General features: G+C 38.2%; 1 protein-coding gene across 17 annotated transcripts in view; it reads left to right on the top strand.

Annotated features, from left to right (window-relative positions):
• OTUD7A (OTU deubiquitinase 7A) overlaps positions 1 to 18,407 on the top strand; it is a 150,083-nt gene that overhangs the window by 69,689 nt on the left and 61,987 nt on the right. For 13 of the 17 annotated variants that reach the window (XM_083850979.1, XM_083850995.1, XM_083850998.1 and 10 more), the window contains 2 exons: positions 11,638 to 11,710; positions 13,100 to 13,204. The exons of 1 other annotated variant lie outside the window; for it this stretch is intronic. The gene's annotated coding sequence lies outside the window, so the exon portion shown is untranslated. Of the gene's footprint in view, positions 1 to 11,637; positions 11,757 to 13,099; positions 13,205 to 14,780; positions 14,911 to 18,407 lie in introns of all 17 variants that reach the window. 3 more of the 17 variants (XM_083850982.1, XM_083850984.1, XM_083850983.1) reach the window with 2 other exon arrangements.

Raw genomic sequence — 18,407 nt, forward strand, 5'->3', positions numbered from 1 at the left:
AGTCCATAGTTGAAATTTGAAACTTCACTTCTTCATCCTCTTTTACATATGCACAGGAACTTGGTTAGAGAAGAATGGAAGTCCTACATTATTTTAATGTGTTGAAATGTGCATCTATGTTTCCTTTTTGTTGTTGTTGGACTTTCCTGCTTATTCTGTCAGTTTCTATGAGAATTTGAATGGGTCTCACTAAGAATGCTTGGTGGAGCAGGGTTCTCAGCTAGCTCTAGTGAGGGGGTTTGGCTCAGTTAGGATACCTACACTGGCTGGTACTGAAACACCTGCAACTTATCTTTTATGACTTGTTTCAGGAACCTGGTTTAAAAAAAAAAAAAGTGCACTCATACAGAGCTATTCACAAAATGAGAGCTTTGATCTGTTTTGATGTAGGTTAATTACACGTGGATATATATTATCTTGGGCTCTACTAAATGCTTATTTGTGTTGCAAAAAATTTAGCTTCCATTTAACAGAGGTAAAGGTTGGCTATCCTGTACATTAAATGTGAATTTCATACCCCACGAGCTTAGCTTGGGAAATGTTCAGAGTGGGGTTTGACAAGCACTGAGGAGGTCTGTACTGAGTAATGCTTCCAACAGAAGTGAACCAGTAAGGATATTGTGAAGCAAGTACGCATCTAGCACGTGAATAATGGCGATGACTATTCCTCATCACTGTAAGCAGTTTGTTTAGTATAAGGGCTGGGGGGGAGGAGGAACTTGGCATTATGGACAAGTGAGTGCAAGCTCCGGTTATTTTGCCTCCAAAAGGGTTTAACCATGTAAGCATTAAAGATGGGTCTGTGTCACATCTCATCTGTACTGCTCCTTTAAAGCTGTCTTGGTGGCTTTTGAAAAAGTGGTGTTAGGTGTTTTGCATTTTTATTTCTTATGCTATAAAAACAGGCAAGAACCTTATGTTAATATCCTACTGAAATCATCAGACAGATATGTTGTTTCCGATAGGAAATGATTTTGTGCTGTGGTTCATTCTCAAATTAGGAAACAACAGCTGCTGATGGAAGACAGTTGGGGACAGAAATATATTTGCCCAAAGTATATAGGAAAGGTATATGAAAATAAAAGGAGGTTGGGGGTGGAAGAAGCAGGCACTCCAGTTTCCAGGGAAGCTCTGCATTTATGTAAAGTACTGCAGCTGCACTGCAAAACTCCCCTCTGCGGATGACCTCAGTCCTGAACAAGACAGACTGTTCCGGGTGCAGGTGTGGCTTCTGAATTATTTGGTCTGTTTCAGTGTCAGTCAGTGACAGCGAGGTACTCTGGGTAAAATTTGTGTCCACTGAATGAAGTGAATCGGTATATTTGGTATTCCAGAGTTCACTATGTGCCTTCCTGCTATTGCAGAAATAGTTTATTTTATTCCGCTGAATGACATTAGTTAAAGAGGACGGGCAAGAGGAAGTGGCTCCAGCAACAACCTTTGAATACATCAGGCAGGCAGACGCTGAGGCAGGACTGCACTGGGGATGGTGCAGAACAGAAAAGATAGTTTTGATAGCTGACTTGTGATCTTTTTTGAAGAGGTTTGTGTATGCTGCTTGAATTGTGAATATTAAGTTACTGCTGTATGCTTCACAAGAAATAGAGCTGTGAAAAATGTTCACTTCTAACACATGTATATACAGTCAGCTTTGGGTTGAATTTGACTAGTCCTGGAGCCTGTCAGAGGTTAGCCAAGCTACTTTAGATCAACTTGGTATTTGCCAGGTGTTGATTGCTATTTATCTTTGCACTTTTTATCTCTTAACAGTTTATAAAGTTTTATAGGTAATTCTTATTGTTTCATTTGTGTGCGGTGTAGACTGCCAGAGAGTAGGATTAGTGTATTGAATATGGTTACTTGACTTACACTGGGGTCTGAACGAACAAGTCCAGTTCAGACCTCCCTGTGGGGAAGCCAGGTGCTCTAACACCTGACTCTTCTCCACCTGTGTGGGATGTAGGATATTTACAGTGTCTTGGAAGAATCAAGATAGATCTAGAACCCACAAAAGCAGATCGTTCTAGAAAGATGACTGTAGTTTTCTTCAAATAATTCATAAGAAATTCCATGTCTGATTTGGCAACCATTAAGGAGAGAACTATTTATTCACGGTAAGATGTATGACTTCAGCAGCAAAGTTCACCTAATACTGTTAGGAGGTTCTCACTTTTATCAACTAAAGTGCAGTAGAGGGAATATAGCCTCCCAAATGAGTTGTAACCCCTTAAGGGTTACTGACTATGGTGGCAATAGTATTATTTCTGCGTTTGAAATCTCAATCTTTTATGGATCCTCTATCTTCTTGCTTCTGTGAGAACATGTCGGGTGACTGTTGGCTTCATAGGAGGCAGAGCACTGGTGTAGAAATGGTTGTGAAATTGATAAAATGGGTTTTAAAATGGAAAAGAATTAATAGTAAGATTTCTATGCCAATATCAACATACTCCTAAACATTGTTTGTGATGGTAAATGAGCATGCCTTTACACAGTGTGCTTTAGATTTGTAGTAAGAAAGAAATATATGAAAAATGGAAGGTAGTTTGCTGAGACTGGCTAATTTTAAAGCCTGGTTCTTGTTTCTGATCCACTGCAATTCATTAAAATCATCTGACGCTAACTGAGAACATACGGGGATATATTTCAGATATCTCTGAGGGTTTAAGAAGGGTTTTAGGTGACTCAGGAATGATAAACTAGCTTGTTTGTCCGCTACAATTCAAATGAATATGTGATACAGTGTACTTGTGATATAACATGATTCTCTTGAGCGTAAGAATTGTCTGCTAGCTACTGTTCTTTTAAACCATCTGAAGCAGACAAATCTGCTTTATGAAATTGGTTACGCGTGAACTGGTCAGTGTGTTTTCGTGGTAGGGTTTGGAAACCCATCAACATTTGTAATGGTGGGATGTAACTGAAGAGGGATTTGGCAGGGTCAAGGACAGCTCAGATGCCACCCACTGCTGTGGGTACTGAGAGCAGGGAGGCTGTAGTAAGCAGCTGGTATTTCTCTGAGTCATTCATTCCGCTGCTCGCCCCTTGCTGCTCTGTCTAGGCTGCGTGGGTGGCCAGGTGAGATTCTAGATGGGAAGTCATTGACATTGATGTCACAGATCAGTCATGTTACTGGGGAGAGGGGATGTGGCTGAATCCCTCTCTTACCCTATAGAGCCTTTGTTCATTCATCTACGGGATGAGTAGTGTAGATGAGTGAAAAAACACATAGACGGCCGCTTAGTGTGCCTCACAAGGTGACAAATAGCTGGTATCCTTCGTCCCACCTTTCTTCTGAAGGTTATATAGCTTGTGCTTAAATATCTTCTGCCTCCTGTTAAGAAAAATGGGACACAGTAATATAGCATCCAGCCTGTCTCTTGGAGCTTGATGAAGGGGATTATCACAAATTCAGTTAGCTTAAAGTTTATGTGCTGACTATTCTGCATTAGTAGCTTGTGTGCGTGTTCTTTAACGTTGATGCTGGACATTCTGCTTCAGAAAACTGGGGGAAAAGTCGCTACCTTAGTAAGAAGTTACAGAAACCTGAAATAATGCTCTGTATTTGTGTTCTTTTCTTAGACTGTATAAGGTAGAGCAGAGAATCATTGTGCTCATTTTAATAACAAAATCTGACACCTCTGAAACCATGCTGGCCAGCTTGAAAAAAGTGTTGAAATACCTCAGTAGGAGGGGTAGTGCCATTCGCACAAGTTGTACGTAACTAGAGATAAATAAGAATCATTTCTTTATGATTTTTGAATGTGAGTCTTTTTCATAATTTTGTTCATTGATTTAGGACTGTGAAGTTTTAACTGCTTTGGGGGAAATGGGTCTGGAAAGAAAGCAATCTCTGGCAAGTGAGTGTCAGGTAATAGTGGCACTGGGGGAGCTTCTTCAGTTTTAAGACATTTATCTGAACTGCTCTTGATGGGCTAAGCTACACCTGAATTTGGAGTTAAAGATTCAGAGGAAGGAAGTGCTTTTCATGTCTTAAGCTCTTTCTGAAAGCGGAAGACGGGTTGCTTTTCTTTTTTGCATAAAGTGCTGTTGCTTTTGATATGCAAATGGTGAACTGTACCGTATAACCTCAGTCTTCTAGAGCAAAAGGAAGGGCAGAGAAAAATGTATGTGGTGCAGGAATTCAAACGATAGGGAAACAGGGTTCCTATTCTCTTTGACAATTCAGTCTGAAATTCCAATAAAGCAAAAAGAGAGCAAATCAGGTTGGACTGTGAGGGCAGGGATTGCCCTGTGTGATAAGGGACATCTGAGAACTTCTGCATGTTATGAATATAAAAGGTAGCTGAGCTGACTGAATGTTTAAGCAGCTGGAGTGAGCAATAATAGAACAGAGTGGGTTGTAGCTGAGCGACAGCTCATCATATAATCATCATGTTTTCCTCTTAGAACGTCTCTGAAAAACAAGAAAGATGGTTTAATTCTTTTTTTGTCTTCATCTAACAAGCAGATTTTGAGTAATTATTTTTTGGAAAATATTCAATGACATCTAAGCTATAGTTACACATACATATTTTGAGTGATGAGAGTTATTGTCTGTGGTTCAAAATATGTTCTCTCTCCCTCCCCCACCTCATTAAGTCATACGGAGTATTTCCCCTAGTCATTTTTCCTTTTCCTTAATCATCATCTCTTGTGCAGAGGTCAGATCTGCTCGGCTGGCATTTCACGATGCAGAAGGATTTGGTTAGCAAGGCGCAGGCTTCTGCAGCTTTCAGTTCCTTTGCTGCTCTCCGTTCCTTTTGCCACCCACCCCTCACCCTGGAAGCTGCTGGTAAGAAGCACAGATGGGCAAAACTCACGGAGCTTTGCCGAATGCAGTCAGTTGAAATTACCCTGGCTCAGCCATACTGTGTTGATGAGCCAGACCGTCGGCCTCCTTTCTTCTGTCTAAATGCTCAGTTCGAAGAATCTGACTGCGGAGAAACGGTGCTTCTGTGGTTATCTAAAGCAGTAGCAGGTTCCCAGTTGGTACAGAAGCTTTCACAAACCTCTGAGTCTTTTACCATGCATTATTGGGAGAGTGGCAACTAGAAAACTGCTTTATTTGGTAGGATAAGGAAGATTTAAAGAAATATAGGTCTCATGAGATGAAACTAAATCAGCAAGGCTTTATGCTGTGCGTCTTCAGGCAGCAGTACGTAGTGCGTGCTCTAGCTCCATGTTGCACTTTGCTCATCCAGTAGTGACCAGAAAAGTCCTGTCACACCTGAACAGGTACTTTGAAATACAGTGTAGTAGCTGTACGTTGGAGCTGGCCAGGTACCTAGAGGTGTGTGGTATTGTGAACAAAATACAACCCTTTTAAAAGTGAAATTGCATTATTTGTAACAGTGGAGCTGTCCGTGTGAAATTGAAGTATTGAAGTCTAGAAGGGTAACGCGGTGGCTGTGTTTTTCCTGTAAAGTCAGCAAACTGGGTGGTGGTTGCAGGGTGCAAAAGAATAACTTGAATAGCTTGTGTTTTGTATTTTTTTGGAAGAGAGAGCAGCTCAGTTTGTAATTAAAATGTATTCTGTTTATTTGCTAAACTTTGTACGGCTCTCTAGCAACAACTTTTCCTAATGTACTCTATCGCTACAGTGTCTATGTGCTTTTAAATTGCTTTGCTGATAGCTTTCAGAGAAAGTTAATAATACAGCTTTGTTAAGCCACTGTTGTGATCTTTTTGCAAGTGTACATAATTTATAAGCAACTTTCTCACGGAAACTTATTGCAGGTAATTAAAAATAGTTGGAAATTAAGATGCATTTCATCTTCTATCAACTAGAAATGAATGAAGGACGTTATTTAAGACAGTAGAAGGCAACATATTGTATGCCCACAACATGTTTGCCCCCATGTCAAAAAGAATTGTGAATAGGAACATTGATTAGTCAAATAACAGGTGATTTGGCACCAGCTCAAGATCTACCTTCTTGTACCAAAGTCTGAGAGGCTCATGGGAAACAATAATGAAGAACAAGTGAGGTAGATTTTTATATATGTGTGCACACATGCATAAGCATATATAAATAGATACTTAAAATTTAAACACATTATAATATCAATAATGTTTCCTAACCACAACAAAATAAGAATCTACAGGTAAAAGTCAGTTAATTTTAGCATTGATTAAAGGTGAGAGGTATTGTTTGATCTTCGCCTGAGATTTTTGCTTGCTTATTAACAGAGGTCATGGTATTTAAAGGATATTTAGAGATGAAGTTCATAGAAAACTCTCTGACCCTAATGAAGTTAGGATTTCTTCCTCTGTGTTCTAAAAGATCTCAGAAACACTGCCACACTGGTGACGAGGTGCTGCTTGCTTTTGTGTGAACTGTGTAATGGAGGCAGTAAAAGCAATCACGTGAGTAGATATGTATCGGTTTAAACTCTTAACTTCAGGACTTGATAAATGAAAACTTGATTTTTTTTTTAATGATAATTGTTTTGAAACCTATATTGATACATTTGCTGACTTTGTATTATTGAGAAAGAAAATTTTAATGTTTTATGTTAATAGTAATGTGAGGGAGGAAAAAATAGGTTATAGTTTAACATTTGTGGTTTAGGGTACAGTGCAATTCTTGAGTCTTTGTAAGAAAAATGTTAATTCACATGCTGAAAAAAACCATGGCAAACCATATTTAATCTGTTGGTATTTTTCACAAATTCTTATTTTAGTTCACAAGTAATCTTTACTTGAGCAGTGTATGTAGTTCTTGTTTAATTTTTCTTAGCATAAGAAGTCAAAATGAATTTTTCAGAAAGTAAATTGGAAGCCCTACGATTGGCTTACCGAGGGAAAAATGAATAAAATTGGAATTGTCTTGGCGTTTTTGTAGGTGTGGCTATGTGGCATCATTTTTATTTCCCAAAGCTGACTCTCTTAATGAAAGCAAGGCTACAGAATGAGCTTTTATTGAGCTAATAACTGAAATCAGACAACTTTGTGTTTAAAACACGTTCTTCATGAAGTTGGACAGGAGTTGTTTGTGATTATCAAGCTAGGCTCTCTGAATATAAAATGTAGCCCTATTTTTCCATTCGTTTTTCCACATATTGGAGGTCCTGTGGTTCCTATTTTGTATGGTATTTTAACACAAGTGTATAATTATGTTACATAGTCAAGATCTACTTTTGGAGTTCAGTTCAGTTCTGTGCTATTTTCACCTTCCAAGACAATCCTTAGAACCAATTCGAGAATTTTGACTTTGCAATGGCAAGAGAGAAAAAAGTTACTTATTTAATGGTGGGGTTGGTGTTGGTTGGTTGGTTGGTTGAAGTATGTACACAATAAAGTGTAGGTGTTCACAGTGTTGGGGAAAAAAAACAAAACAAGCTTTATGATCCTGTGTTTCTCAGTCCTGTTTACGGAGACATGATACAAGTAGCTGGCAGCATTTCTGACAACACAAGAGTCAGATTAATGATGTGTGGCTATGCAGTCAAATGATTTTCTTTTCCTTACTCTTGGTAAAACATTCCTTGGCTAGTAATGAAAAGGGAGATGTTTGAATCCACTGTTGTTGCAGCAGTTTTCTAGGACAGGTAGGATTGTTGCTATTTCCACAGCATTTGTATGGTTGCTAAGAAATGTGCAGATGTGCATTTAAAAATTTCTTTGAAGCACAAGCCGTGTACAGCATGCAGATAAGGCCCTTGGACCTAAGCCCCAACTTACTTTTGTACTGTTAAAGGTCAAGAGTGGTTTTTCAGCTGTCACCACATCTGAACGTAGCTGCCTGCTCCCCAGGGCCAGCAGGGCACCAGCTCTGCAGAGCAGCCTTGCTTTTTGCCCTTGGCGCAATTGCAGTGGGCTGCCCTGTAGCTAGCTGCATTGGAGCACGCTCAAGCTGTGGATCTACAAAAGACAAGAGCTAATCCTAAAGGTCACTGGCACTGAAGAGAAGAGATTCTTCACCCCACTTGCTTCGTGCTGCCTACTTTGTACTGCCTGTGGTGTTTTTTGCAGACATTTTGGTGATTTGATTCAGTCCAGCACAAAAGTCTTCCATACAAAAGAAAAGTAGAAGGACTTTTTTGTTGGCTGAGTGAGCCAGTGGCTCTCAAACCACTTAGACGAGCATCAGTGTGAGTGGAAAGGCGTGAATGGCACTAAGTAGCCCAAAGCAGAGCAACAGAGAAGAAAGAAGAATCCAGCCTTTTAAAGCTACTGGATTTTAGCATAATTCTTGAGACAGTACAGACTAGTTTGGCTAGGAATTTTTTTCTTCCTTGCTTTCAGCCACATCTTCAGCTGTTTCACAAGCTGTCAAATACCTACATAGGTGGTAGTATTTAATTAAATGACATGACTATGGCTTTTAAAGGAATGTTAGCGTGCTTTCTAGTCTCTCCCTGCTGCACATACCCTTTCTGTCACTACAACTGGTTCTAGCTGTGCAATGCCTAACTCTTCTCACTTAGGTGCAAATCTGTTAATGTAGCAACTAGTTAAACAAAGTAGGGGGAAAGCCCATATGTTTGTGTTACACATCTCACAAAGTCAAATTTGAAAGGCATTTGGAAATGACTAGCAGCACTTGCTGTAACTTTGCTATCATCTTGCAATGGTTAATTTCAAGTAACAGAAGCACACACATGCAGGACATGAAGGTGTAGAAGATTTTCCCGTGCACTCTAGGGGGAAGTTGTGTTTTCTGTGACTTCTGATTGCTTGTGCTGTCACTGCAGATGCTAAAAGCAAGCAGTGATGTCCATAGTGGAGATGTTTTGTCAGCCTTAAATTAGAACTTTATACAAGGAGGCAAACTGCCACCCCAAATTGACACATGCTTCTGAGAGCGTAAACTGTAAATATGCAGTAAATCGGAGCTTAAACAGTGATATAACCAATGTATTGATATTAGGGGTCATACCAAGTGCAAGAACATACAATACTTACTTGACTGTAATCACTTCAAGGTATTACTACATTGAAACCTTTTCTAATCGTTAGGAGAGATTTTAGCATCTCGGTTATGGCATAAATAAGACATGTAATTTTGAAATCATTCATTACCTTTATAGGAACTTCCTGGAAATGTTTGATGTTCTTTCCATAAAGACTTTCTAGTGATTTCTTCAGTTTGAATCTAGTGTCATTTGTTTTTCTCGCATTATATGTGTATAATTTGGACAGGTTCATTAAGTAATTGAGTGTAGAATTGAATACTGAGGTCAAATTTATCGCTTGTATTGGCAATTACAACTTCATTAGAATCTGTAGTTCACAATCAGAGATAACTATGGCTTTTGCTGTTTCCTGTGCATTGAAGGAAGAGTTTTGTGACTGCTTATCTATCGTTTGTGCTGTTGCATTAGTTTTGCCCGATGAACACGAGACCAGTGCATTTCCTCTCGTTTCCCCATCCCATCTTACATCCAGTGGATACATGGAAGTGTCCAGGGATGGTTTTAGGAGGAGGGAAACATATCAGAAGAGATTTTTTTTTCTCACAATCTCTTACGTATTCCTTTTTTTTTTTTTAAGCTAATGTTTTTGCTATCTAGAGGGAGCTTTCTTCTGGCTATATTTGAAGTGCAATTTAACCAGCTGTTTTTAATGGCCCTTGAGAGGAACAAATGGGCACTTTCATGGGCAGAACTCAGAACTATAACTAGTACTTCCACATGTGCTCTTTCTAGAAGTGTTAACTGAGTTTTTTGAGTGTCAAGCAGTTTGGCAGGATGTGAGGGCATCCAAGCAGTGCAGTGGGCTTGGGCTCTCATTGTTTCTGCTGACGGCATTACTGACACACCACTGGTTCTCAATGAGTCGTGTGTGTGACGGTAATGTGTGTTGTGAATGAAATGTTTCTGGTGGAAAGGAATCGGACAAACTTCAGGATCTGGAGCACCATTCTTCAGCCAGGAGAATTTTAGCATAAGTGTGTGTACTTGTACGAACTGCACATAACAAATGTAAACACTACAGTGAAATTGGAGTCTGGGGAGTCATATCTAGAGGTCTGGAACAAAGGCCTCAGCAAGAGTGAAAGAGCTATCTAGACTATCTCTTAAAAACCTAATGAATTTGGCATTTTTGATTGGTTTTGTACTGCTGGGAATCAAAGATGCAGTATCTTAGTCAGAATGTCGATACAGTTTTTCTATGGACTTCAGCAGGCATTTGTAAAAGTGCACATGTAAGGGCCTATCTGCGTGGAGTTGCACATTCATTTTACACTCCTAAATGTCAGATTGCGTGAGCGCTACTACTTCCCAATACTCTAAGAACATGGAGGTTGCTTACCTCCTTCTGGTCAAGTTACCAAAGGTGTTTTCCCATATCTGTGGATTTTAATGGAAACTTGGACTTTGATAGTCCCTGAAGTGTGTTAGGTGGTTGACACATGCAAACTGGTTAAAAACTCTACTGAACCTGGAAAACAGGCGGAGTCTTATGGCTTTAAAATAACCAGTGAAGGTGTGCTATATTGAAATAAATTTGTGGGGCAATGTATATACCAGGAAAAGAATAGCAGAGAGTAGAGAAGGAAAAATAATTCGTTAGTCTCATTTTTAATAAAGAAATTTATATAACAAATGTGTATTCGCTTCTATAAGTATGAGTAAATATATATACATATATGGAGTTAAGAAAAATGTATATAGAGAAGAAAGTGTCATATGTTTTAACTAGGAGGAGGAATAAAATATTCAAAGAATTGGGAGAAAGCAAATATAAGAACGATAGCCATAAAAACTTAACAAGATGTAATGTTTTAAGACCTTGTTTAGTGGTACCTAATAGAGAAGCCAGGGATCAGAAATAATTGTATTTGGGCAGAGTACTGCTAAACATCATTTTCATTATCTTTAAATGGTAAACCAGATAAAATGCATGATAAAGTGCATTGTGCTTACATATGCGTTCAGGAATCAAAAGATTATCATATAGTGTTTTGAACCACTCCAGTCTATAATTCATAGTTAGTTTAATATTGCGGATCATTTCAGACCAATCTTCAACTGCTCTGTTATTCGTTTATTTTAAACCATAAAATATTTTGAACAAAATCAGTAAATCTCAATCTGCAGGTTAGTATTTCGTGAGTAGAAAGGGACTAAACGTACTGGATCAGCTGTTGTAATTCATTCAGCTCTGTCATCAACATGGAACCTATAGTCAAAATGGAGGAAAATTAGATGTCTAAGCTAGATTTGGAGGTATAGTGTCTTTGGTTCTCTGAACCAGACAGTAAAGGGGACTGCATTCCTAACAAGTTGTCATATGATATACATATCTCTGCAATGGTAAAGCAATCTGAAACTTACAACATACCATTTGGGTTTGTCAAGTTATCTTTTAAGATCCTTGCATCCATTTCCTTCCAGAAAGCTTCCTTTCTGTGTTTCTATTTGCTAATGAAAGTTTAATTTAATCTAAATTGGATTGGGCTATGGCTGAAGTTCTTGATGGACAAACTGTTGTGATCTTAACAGTGGCATAGTGCAGGGCTTCTCACTATCCTGGGAATGGTCAAAGCTGGAAGAAAGAAAGTCTTTCTCCATAATAGTGGTACAGATTGAGATTTTGGGGTGAGTAGTGGGGATAATAAATGGATGCAGAATAGTACTTTACAGTGTTACTTTTGAAGTCAGTAAAACATGTTCTGGTCTTTTCTCACAGGCACGTGACACTCCAGAGCTTCAAAATCAGAAGTAAAATCAGCTGGACAGTTGCCTCCTGCCTTACTAAATAGGTAAACATACTAAAAACAGAAACAGAGGCTTGTCTACCTCATTCCTGTGAGTAGCTGTAAACATCCCTCCCACCCCCTAAATTAGCATCTGGCATTTAGTTGTTTTGAAATACTGAACATAAGGGCCTTGCAAAGAAAACAAGAATTTAATTTGTCTCGTAATTGACAACAATTAGAGTCATAGAATAATCTAGGTTGGAAAAGACCTTCAAGATCAAGTCTGGCTGTAAACCTGACCTATCAAGCTACAACATTAAACAATATCCCTTGGTGCCATGTCCACGTATCTGTTGAATACCTCCAGGCATGGGGATTCCATCACTTCCCTGGACAGCCTGTTCTAATGCTTGGCCACCGTGTCTGTGAAGAAGTTCTTCCTAATGTCCAATCTAAAAATCTTATGGTTCAACTTGACTTTCCTTGTGTCGTATCACTTTTCACATGAGAAAAGATACCGACACCCTCTTTGCTGCAACTTCTTTTCAGGCAGTTATAGAGAGCAATGAAGTCTCCCCTCGGCATCTTTTTCTCCTGACTAAACAACCCATTTTCCTTCATCAGTTTATCATGTCTTATTTTCTAGTCCCTTCATCAGCTTTGTTGGTCTTTTGTCCACACATTTGACCATCTCGAGATTCTCCTTGTAATGAGGGGCCCAAAACTGAATGCAGTGCTTGAGGTGTGCTCCCACCAGTGCCATATACAAGGGGACAATTACTTCCCTAGTCCTGCTGGTCACACTATTTTTGAGTCAGGCCTGCCTAACTTGGTATTGTCTGTGAAATTAGTGAGGATACACTCAATCCCCTCATCAATATCATTGATTAAAAGGTTGAACAAAATTGGCCCAGTACTGAGCCTTGGGGAATGCTACTGGTGACCCACTACAAGCTGGATTCAACTCCATTTACTATGACTCTTTGCACACTGCCATCCAGCCAGTTCTTCACCCAATTAAGTGTAGCCAACCAAAGAAACCAGCTAAAATTATTAATAAGCTAACAGCATGCCTATCGCGTGTGGTAACATAGAGCTGACAGATGATGTAGTAGTACTCATTAAATTTATCTGTGCTTTGTAAAGCTTGGATGCTAATTAAGTTCCTAAACCATCCTTATCATTGTCATGTTAAACTACTGCAGGATTTGACCTGTCACTGTGGAAGCTCTGTTTTGGGCTTAGTTTTTTGCTTTTATATTTCATAGCAGTTCATTTTGTAGTACCAGAATGGTGCGATCCATTTTAAGACTATAGTGGAAGACTCCTATTGCAAGAACCTTGTTAAGAACAGGGAAGTGAACAATACATTTGTTAAATAAGTATTATTTATCTGATTATCAGCTGCTGTAAATTGCCATTTGTTTGCTGACTTCTTTGTACTTTCTTTAGGAAGAAAGTGGGAATACTGGTGTGGTTAACTGCATCATTTGCTTGACCAAAATGAGATAGGGCATGCGGGAGAGAAGGATATTTTGGCAAGTAGAAGCTACCATGGTGAGTTGGATTTTATCCTTGATTATGCTGCAGAGTTTCTCAGTGATGCTAAATATATTATTTAAACCAAAATTCATACGAATGCTTCTACTTCTCTGAAATTGTGTTGCACATAATATTTCCTTGGCAGCAGCGCTGACTTGAGTTCTTTCCTACTGCTGCTTCCTCCCCTGCCATTTTGGGTCCACAGAACTGCTTGAGGGGACCATCAATAACAAAAGCAGCAAAATAAATGGAGCTGAAAATAGTTCCTTGCTACCATGCACACAGAAAAATATGTGAAACTATGGCATGTATTCTTGATTTGACACCACAGTGTCTGTCTTGAACATGATGCTGAAAATTGATTACATGGTAACATGATTTTTTTAAGTTTTTAGGTGCTAAATACCCTCTAAAACTGTAATAATCTGCAGGAACTCAAAACTAATTGATAATATTTAAAGCTAATATGTATTCGTCAGCTCCACCTTTAAAATAGTAGTAGTTGCACACTATGCATGTGTATTCTTAAATAAGCTCATTAATATTTTTTGAGACATGTATGTACTGTACAGATGACCACTGAAGGAAGAAAAAAATCTTGAGCCTCCATTCAAGAGGTTCAAAAGTACAATAAGTCAGATTCCTGGGGCCACACTTGTATGGTAGTGTCCAAAGGAGCCTTTGAAAAATGGCTCATTAGGTGACCCCTGCCCATTCTGAAAATTTGTAAAGCAGGATATTGAGGATATAATCAAATGTTGTATAACATTGCTTCAGTGCAAGAGAACTGAATAAAAATTCTGCATTCTTGCATTTACTAAATTTGACTACAGGAAGTTACAGCAAGCGTATTCTTCCAGTGCCTTTCAGCATATATACTGTTGGGGGAACCATGTCTTCTAAGCCATACAGAGTTTAAATGTTAAATCTGTCTACTTTTTCTTCGCTAAAATGAACAAGATTTTATAGTATTCTCATATAAATATAGAAGACTTCTGTGCGTATTTGTGACTTAGGAGGCTTTTCCTTTTAAATGGTTTGTTACTGTATTTGACATGTAGTGTTCCATAACATTTTCATAAAGTGCACCAGTAATCATATTGTGAGATTTTTTTTTTCTTGGGGATTGGGAGTGGTGGGTGGGTCTTGTTTTTTGACTACTATCAATCCTGATGATTTTGGGATCATAAAAATAAAATTTTTTAAGGATCTTTTAAGGATTTAAGGATGTCAGTATAACAAAATACTTGGGAGAGGTCGATTTTGCATTGCTGCAAACCGTGTATTTCCTGCCATTGTTCACTGTGGTTGTCAAGAAGTCTGTACAGAGCAAAGATTCATAGCACTGCAGCGTGGAAAATGTAACTGTGTTGGTGTAATTTTGTCTTTGTCAAATTTTTAAGTCTAACCTTGGGTTTGAAATTCACTGTAAATAACATTTTCCATGGCAAGGGGAACTACCGAAGCCTATAAGTACGTTGTCCCCAGTTTTGAGTTCATTTGGGATTCATTTAAACAAAAGTAAATACTAATTTGCTTCTTTTACTAATTACTAATAATCTTGTTTTATGAATATTGTTGTAAATTGTAGGATGGATTCTTGGAACTTTAAGGCAGTATTCTTCTTAACCTCTGTCAGTGTGAAATTTGATACCTTTATTATGACCAACTTCCATGAAATATGCCAACTATCTCTATAGTAGACTACAGCACTTTTAAAGGTAATTCAGTATTTAAGACGTAGTAATTGCATTGGATCTATTGCAAAACCATCAGATTTGGTATTTGTGAGCTATCACCTTCACAAGAGGTGTTCATATAAGCAATGGTTTGATTGTATTTTGACCCAAGCATTCCTTGAGCTAGAGAAATTACAAAAGCTGTATTTAATATTGAGTGGACTCGAGCATGTTTCTTAGAGCATATGGAGCATATAGATTCTTCAGGTGCTTCTCCATTTCAGAAGTAGGACTTGATGTGCCAAACTATGTTAAGGCTCCTGAGCTACCGCTAAGCTCAACACAAAGTTTTTCTGAACTCCACCCTCTCCTGTGGGAACTCAGTTTTTTATTCAAGTTGTTGAGGGTTAAGAATTGTTTTAGTAAACCTTTGAGATTCTTGCTGAGAATTTCATAAATATCCAGTTCAGTCGTGGAGAAAATGCTGTGTGCAAGTGTTGCCTATAGAACCTTCCATCTGGAACTCTTGTCACCCCAAAAGTCCTTGTGGGCTTGGGCACTGCACCCAGCATCCAGCAGTCTCGGTCTTTCTCCTTGGTTGTCAGACTAATTTTATTTGCCCTTGCCAGATCACCAGCACTGAACAGATTGCATTGCTGAGGCAAAGTCCATCCATGTTAATGGCTTCTTTAATCTTTTAAAAGTAATTATTTTATTTGGGGCAGTGACTCCAGAAAATTCTAAAATCTTGTTAGTGATAGTGGTCAAATAGAGATCAGCAGGGCCTGCATAAAACGAGTGAGTCTCTACTCTGACTGCTTTGATGTTCATCCTCTGCAAAGAATTGGAAGTTCTGATAGCTTTTAATTTGTTTTACGCATCTGCCCCAGCAGTCTTCTGTCTCCTGAGGGGCTGGTGATGGTGTCATCCAAAGCATAACGAACTACCATGTGTAGGCTGTAAAGAAACTGCGTTCTTTGGGGGTTTAAGAAATGTCCCAGAACTTTCTGGTAATGAGAAAGTGGCTATCAGAAAACAAATCTGATTTTTAATTTTCCGATGGAGTTTGATACAGCTTATAGTGCAAAAGAGATGCATGTTATTCCATTTTATTTAAATTTCTTGGCTCCTGTTAAAGTATGTTTAGAGAAGTATTTTGTTTCACTACATTCTATTTGGTTTTGCAGTTAACTGAACACATTACCTGTCACAACAGGCAGCTTACTCTTGAATTCATCATTTGGCAGTTACTATTAATTTTAGGCTAACTCAAAACTACGTACCATTTGATTGTCCATTTTAATTTCAATATTGAATTTGTCATAGGAATCCTCATTAAGATACAATTAATAAAGACTAAGTGCTCTGTGAGGATACTCAGGCTGCTCTGCCTAATGTGGGTGGAAGTAGAAGCCTGTTTTAATTACAGGCCATGCTCTGTTATTTTGAGATTTAATTGCTATTTGGATTGGTTATTTCCATAACTATCTATTCTGAGACAATTTTGTTACGTAACAACAACAATATTGTTATTGTATGAGGTACATATTGTCAGTGTAAACGTGTCGCTTTGCTTTTTCTGATGTAGAAAACAAGCATTTTAGTTCATGATCTTTACCTCTGGTATATGCCTTTACAAGCTGTGTTATTTATTTCATCAGTGTGAGCTAGACTCATTTACTTAACCCTCATGAAAATAAAATACTTCTAATTACTAGCAGTAGAGTAAAATATACCTTACTCCGTAGCAAGAAATGTGACAAGCTACTGTTGCAAATTAAACTCCAAGACAACAAATCTTCCTAAAGTATGTGTAGTTTTCTTCAAATATAACTTCCTGAGTTGGTTTACCTTGGAATCGGATAAGCATCAATGCCAGTGCAAGGTAGGGAAGGGAGCACATGCAGTGTGGATGATGGGAGCATGGCCTTTTATTATTATTTTTTATTATTATTTAAATAACTACATCTTTGTAGTCAGTGTGAAACTGCACTTCAGACAGTGAAGGAAGGATCAGAAGAAGTTAAAACTGCCAGTTAGCACATGTAATAACGTTATAATGTAGGAAATGGTGATGAAAATACGGTCTTTGTCTTTCTACAAGCATTACAATTTCATATAAGGCAATTAGAAACTCCAAGTTTCTAATTTATTAAACCTTTAAAATGAGAACAGTTCAAAATAAAAATGTCATCTGTTATAGATGCTACAGGGCACTGTAATAAATTCTTAGCAATGCAGAACCTGAATATAACCCAGGCTATGTTGAAGTTCAGTCAGATTCAAGTACTTATAAATTAATACACTTTTTGAACTACTACTTTTGTGAGGACAAAAAGAATTTCGGTTAAATTGGACAAAAATTATTCATATCTGGTCTCCGTTTCATTAACGTGTGGGGACAGAGGGTGTATGGATTGATAAGTTGGTACCGTTTATATAGCTAGAAGAAGCAGCTGACTGATACATTGAAAGAGAAGGCAGAGAGTAACTTTTTTTGTTGAGTAAATCATCTCCTTTCACATTTCCTCCTGAATTACCTCCATAGATTTCAAGCAGCAAAGGCAGATGCGGTTGGTTTCTCATAGATGTTAGAAATCTCTGCGTACATTATTCAGAGAATAAAATCCTTCTGAGTAACAAAAATAAGTTTCAGTGTAAATTAGGCCAGTGACATTCTAAAAAAATCTCTCTATGGAACAGTTAATTCTTTGCAGAGGAGTAGAGGAGCTTTAACGCTCTTACAGGCTGAAATGATGTTTGGCAAGTAGTAGGCTTCAAGACTGAAAAGGGTCAAACACTGCAATTAAGTTCCAGACATCTATTTCCTGATCACGTTTTGCTAAGCTTGGAACTGAGTCAACATCCTTTGCAAAATGTGTACTGCATGTAATTATGTTCCATATATCGTTTCACTGGAGGCTGGGAGATGTGATTGTTCCATTTGTGTTCTTAAGTTATTTACTGTTGCTGTTTCATAAAAACGAATTGCATGCTGGTGATTTAATAAACTAGCAAATGCCTTATTTATGTTATTAAACAGACAAGGATTAAAAGAATGTTTTATTGGAATAGCTTGCTTGAAAAGTTGCGTAAGACATTCGATATTTTTTATGGTGGTGTATTTTATTTTGTGAGGGGAATGATCTTTCTTTTTATACGGAAAATAAAAATAATTTGCACTCTTTTTCAATAATTGTAGTTAACAGAGACTTTAATTTGTACAATGAAATCATTTCAATCAATTTTCATTGCTTTTTAAAGCTTCTGCTAGAATTGCTTGATATTATGATGGTACAAGACAATGCAGATACCACCCAAGAGGAAGCCAATTGTCTCTTCTCTTTATCTCTTACTGGGTGAAGCTCTGCTAGTTGTTGCAGCTGGTTATCAAGAACAGATTTTGCAGTAGGCAATGACAGAACTGTAAAATACTGAGGGACACTCGTGTGTTCTTGAATGCGACTTGACTTACCTACAGTACTTCTGGTGAAACAGGAATGCTCTGGAAGTTAATGAAGGTTGGAAGCACATGTGAG

Source organism: Anser anser (genome assembly GCF_964211835.1).
Source record: "Anser anser genome assembly, chromosome: 10".
NCBI classification, from domain to species: Eukaryota; Metazoa; Chordata; class Aves; order Anseriformes; family Anatidae; genus Anser; species Anser anser.